Below are 5,586 nucleotides of genomic sequence, written 5' to 3'. Positions count from 1 at the left end.
TTGGGTCCCCGCTCCCGCTCCCGCGCCGCCGCCGGCCTCCGCATGTTGGGCGCGGGCCGTCCCCGCCGCGCGGGCGCCCGGCTCGCCCCGGTCTCGCAGCGTCGCCCGCGGCCCGCGCTTACGCCGCCAGCGTCGCGGGGGAGGGCCCGGCGCCCACTGCGCAGCCGCGGGCGGCCTTGGGGCGCGCACGAGACGTCACCGAAGGCGGGGCCGGGGCGGAGCGCCCGCCGCTTTGCGGCAGCGGGTGACGCCGCGCGACAACCGCCGCGCTTTGCGGCCGCTCTAGGGTGGCCGGGCCACAGCCCGCGGGACTACCGGAGGCCCGCGGCCGTGAGGACACCCAGGGGCTGGGAATGAACCGGGCCCGAGAAAGACCCGAACCGAGTCCACCCTCCCGGGGGGCGGGGCTCCCGCCGCCGACCCTGGCCCGCCCCGCCGTTGCCATGGCGACGCGTGGCCGGTCGCCCCGACACCGCCCCCACCGCGCTTCTGTGACGTCAAGGTCTCGCCACTTGACGTCACGGCCGGGCGGCTCCGCAGGGCGTGGTCAGCGCGTGGACCCGCCGACTTCCGGCGCGGGAGGCTGGAGTCGGGTTGGGTGGGGCTGGGAGCGGCGAGGGCTGTAGGTGATGGGCGGGCGGCGGGGCGGCGCTTCTCTGCGTCGTAAGAAGCGGTGACGTCAATGAGGAGCCAAGGAGGGGGTCACCCAAGGTACTGGTCCAGCTGGGCCTTCCGGCCGAGCTAGGGCCCTGGCACGCAAGCTGGCACTCAACAAGTGTGGTCTGCAGAGTGCTGGCTCATGCACCATGGCAGTCGGGGGTGACTGGCAAGGGGCCCGCAGTGACACCCTGCTCCACCTGGAGCCTCTTCCTGCGGGGCATTTTTACTGAGGAGGGAGACTCATCCACTCTCCTCTTTATTAAGTGCCTGCTAGCGGCTCTGAGAATAGAATGGTGAACTAGACTGTTGCCTTGGCTTCCCAGCGAGAACTCAGTCCTGAGCCCGGGGGATAGACAGGACAGAGACTAAATAGACAGGACAGTTTCAGGTGGTGTTATAAGGTGGCTTGGAGCAGAAAGACCGAAGGGCAGACCCTAAAGCCAAAAGCTAGATGTGGCACATGGAAGGAAGATTTCCGTGGTCTCTGATTACCGTCCTGCTGTCCAGCAGCCAAAAACGGGGAAGAAGTAAACCTGAGGGGAAAGGCGGAATGGCAGAGCTTTAGAGCTGGTTCTGCCGCACTTCTCTTCAGCCCCCTTGTAATGTCGACACCTCCAGGAAGCCCAAGGCACGTGCCCGTGTTGTCCTTTCTCAATTGCTTCTCACCCTCTCCAACCTGACCCTTACCTTCGTTTCAAATCCACCTCCTCTACCAGCCATGCCAGACCAGGGACCAGATTTCTTGCTCACTGCTGTGCCCACACACAGTATAAACTCAGTCTGTGTGGTCACCATGTGTGGTTCATTTGTTATGAACGAAACAACCGACGACTCTAAGGTCCTTCCAGATTCTGGAGAGCTGGGAATTGTATTTCCTCAGACTTCCTGGCCCCATCTGTCCTCTTCACACTTGACGTTCAAAAAAAAAAAAAAAAAAAATCTGCTCTCCAGTGCTCAACTCCCAGAAGAGTAGGGGGCATGGTAGCCTCTCCTCCAGAGGTGTTTGAGCCTTAAACTTGAGCGCCATCCTTGCCTCTGTAAAATACAGGGTGGCTGGTGCAGATGAAAGACTGCAGAAAAAGCCACGACTGGGGTTGGGCCAGCCAGAGGCTGTCTGACTATGGGTAGGTAACTGACCCCTTCTGGCCCTCTGCATCTTCCTTTGTAAATTATAACTAATGATACCCCATGCCGGTACATCATGGGAATCCATGGGTTAGTGAATAAAGAATTCCCAGCATAGGACCTTCTGCCTCACATGGACATATTTCTAATCACCTAGGATCTGTGAAAAAGCAAACAGGTTTCAAAGCTTCCTCTTTTTTTAACCTGCTTCAAATGCAGCCCACATGTTCCTGCTTCGTTTCAGCTTTGATCATGGACACCATTTGGGAAAGTTGGGATAGGGAAAAAATAATACCCTTAGGGGCTCTGACAAAATATTAACATTGTAAAGAGGATGAGCTTGTCTCCCCATTGCCCCCATCCCTCAAGGGTAAGTCAAACAACATCCCAGCTTTCTAATAAATCCCGAACAGCTGCTGATTTCAGCAAGAAACAAACAGGAAGTGCTCTCTTCTGTTCCTTTTACCCATGAAAGAGGCAGGTCCATGGAAACATCCCAGGACAGGTTCAGGGCTGCATCCTGGTTGTCCAGCTCCAGCACACAAACACAAGTTGGGGGGCCATGTGCTTTTGTTGAACTGAATGGAAATACCTCTCCCTATGGCCAGGTTTTTCCCCCAATGGGGCAGGGACTTGGACACAGATATTCTCATTGTTGAAATGTGGAAAGTGAGGCTTACGGAGCCCAAGTAAAGTGCCCAGTGTCTCCCAGAACTGACCTCCAATTCAGCTGCCCCCCAATCCCAGTGGCTGCAGGCGCGGTCTGGCAACATAAGCTAACCAGTGATTGGTATTATGAGCTAGGTAGCATAAAGCAAGGTCAGAAGACAAGAGGCTGTGTGGAGCAGCCATGAAAACTCTGCACTTCCACTGCAGGGGGCACTGTTCTGCCCCTGGTCAGGGAATGCTGCATGGTGCAGCCAGAAAAAAAAAAAAAGAAAAACCAAGGCCTCAAGGATATAGGAGCTCCTGGGGCACTTCACTCCAGGGGTCTACCCATCATCCTCTGAGAACAGCCCCAAGCAATCAGGTCTGTACCATGTGACTGCCCCACCATATCTGATTGGCTCATGAGCCAATCAGCGTCTCCTCTAGGAACTGGTCAGGAAATTGAGGCCAACGGATCTGATTTGTGTGAAATATGTCCCAGACAATGGCCTTTTGCCACTGCAGGGTCGCCATTGTTGAGATACAGTGTAGGCTGACCAAGCATCTCAACTTCCCTGGGTCTCCTGGGACCCTGACTTCTCATTGCTAAGACCTGAAATCCCACCAAACTAGAACTGTTTAGTCCCCTGAGCACAGGATATACAGTGTCCTACTTGTCCCCAAGGGGTCCCCATGAGGAACTCCTTTGCCTCACTCTTAGGAGCTGAGGTCTGGGCAGATAAAGGCTTGGATTTATTGTTTAGTTGCTAAGTCATGCCCGACCCATTTTAGCACCCCCAAAATTCATATTCCACCTGAAACCTCAGAAGGTGACTTTGCTTGGAAATAGTGTTTGCTGATGTCATCAATTAAGATGAGGTCATGTTGCATCATGCCTCTTGATGAGGGTCAAAGAGAAAAGTGAAAAAGCTGACTTAAAACTCATTCAAAAAACTAAGATCATGGCATCCAATCCCATCACTTAATGGCAAATAGATGAAGAAAAGGTGGAAACAGTCACAGATTTTATTTTCTTGGGCTCCAAAATCACTCCAGATGGTGACTGCAGCCATGAAATTAAAAGATGCTTGCTCCCTGGAAGAAAAGCTATGACAAACCTAGATAGCATATTAAAAAGCAAAGACGTTACTTTGCTAACAAAGGTCGGTCTAATAAAAACTACGGTTTTTCCAGTAGTCCTGTACGGATATGAGTTGAACCACAAAGAAGGCTGAGCCCCAAAGAACTGATGCTTTCAAATTGTGGTGCTGGAGAAGGCTGTTGAGAGTCCCTTGGACAGCAAGATGAAATAGTCAGTCCTAAAGGAAATCAACCCTGAATATTCATTGGAAGAACTCATGCTGAAGCTTCAATACTTTGGCCACCTGATGTGAAGAACTGACTCACTGGAAAAGACTGATGTTGGGAAAGATTGAGGGCAGGAGAAGGGGGCGGCAGAGGATAGCATCATTAACTCAATGGACAGGAGTTTGAGCAAACTCAGAGATCGTGAAGGACAGAGAAGCCTGGCATGCTGCAGTCCATGGGGTCACAAAGACACCTGAGGCCAGTGCACTCCAGGGGCCAGGCTGTGGTCTTGCCCTCTCACCACGCAGGATGCTTCAGAAGATGGTGTCCTGTTGGCATCTCTTGGTCCTTACAGCAACCTTCACTCACACCTGAACAGGGTCTGACTCATGGTCCCCAGTCACCCACCAATGCCACGGGCGTCAGCCAAGTTTCCGTAAATGAATTTACTCTGAAGAATCAACTCCAGTGACCTCCTGGCTGCCTCAAGAGAGGCGCCCAGCTGACCCACTGGGTGAGCAGAAGCCATGAGGCAGCGGGGAAGACATTTTGGGTCTGGTTGGCGATAGCTTAGGTTATAGGAACAGAGATGAAGACTGACCAGGCGAGCAGGCGTGTCTAGGGGTGGCCAGAACAAAGCACCCTGAATGGATGGCTTCAACGACAGAGATTTACTCTCCCCTTTTTCTGGAAGCCAGAAGTTCAAGGTTGAGGCGTCTCAGTGGTGTTCCCTCTGAAGGCGGGAATGAAGGCCCTTTGAGCATCTGGTAGTTCTCTGACCCTGGCTGCATCACCCCCTCTCCAGCGCCGTTCTCCCAGCCTCGGTGTCTGGGTTCACATTTCCCCTTGGATAAGAACACCAGCCATCCATCCTGTGTTGGGGCCATCCCACCCCAGTCCCATCTGAACTAACCCCATGTGCACTCAAAGTGACCTGTCCACATCCTGGTCAAGGGCAGCCCCTCCCCTCAGGGGTCCTGCTGACGATGCTCTTAGTACAGCCTCCCCTGTGGGAAGCCCTTCCTCCCCAATGGTGTCCACCACCATCATGAACATGGCTCTCATCCACCCAGGGCCCTGTCCCCCATGGCCAGACCCCTCACTGCAGCCTCAGCTCTTCCTGCTCTGAAAGTCGGGGTTTTCCTGGACAGGCTGAGCAGTGGCCCCACATCCTAAAACCTGGGACCTTCCCTGGAATCAGGGTCTTTTCAGACATATTAAAGCTGATGCAGCTGAGGTCGTGCTGCTGTGGGGTGCACCCCAAATCCAAGGATGGTTATAAGGTAAATAAAAACCACTTTTATTTTTTTTTTTTTGGGCCATGCTAATCTTATTTCCCTAACTACAGATCAAACCTGCGTTCCCTGTACCCCTGCAATGGACGTGTGAAGTCTTAAACCACTGGACCACCAGGGAAGTCCCCAGGAATAGTGTCCTTGTAAGAGACAGAAGTTTGTGAGGACAGGCAAAGCCTGGAGCCACTGGGGGCTGGGAAAGGCTGGAAGGCTGCTGCCCTGGGGCCCGAAATGCAGTCTGGCCACACCTAGATCCAGTACCAGGAGGGATCAATCCTTCATTTAGGCCCCAGGTCAGTAGTCCCACCCCAGCAGACAAGCTACCTTCTCGACCTGGCCTCCATCCCTTCACCTCCACGACATCCTGTGGCTCCTATATCACCTCTGAGTCCAGGTTGCAGATCCCCTTCCCCGGGCCCACCTGGACCACCCATCCTATCTCCAGCAGACACTGTTCATCCTCCAGGTGCTCCTGCCCACCAACCTGTGTCCCCCACAGCCTCCTTGTCTCACTTGTGGATACTCAGGGCAGCTGTGACGGAGCATGGTG

The sequence above is a fragment of the Capricornis sumatraensis genome, chromosome 9, assembly GCF_032405125.1.
Source record: "Capricornis sumatraensis isolate serow.1 chromosome 9, serow.2, whole genome shotgun sequence".
NCBI lineage: Eukaryota > Metazoa > Chordata > Mammalia > Artiodactyla > Bovidae > Capricornis > Capricornis sumatraensis.
This window is presented reverse-complemented; position numbering follows the sequence as displayed.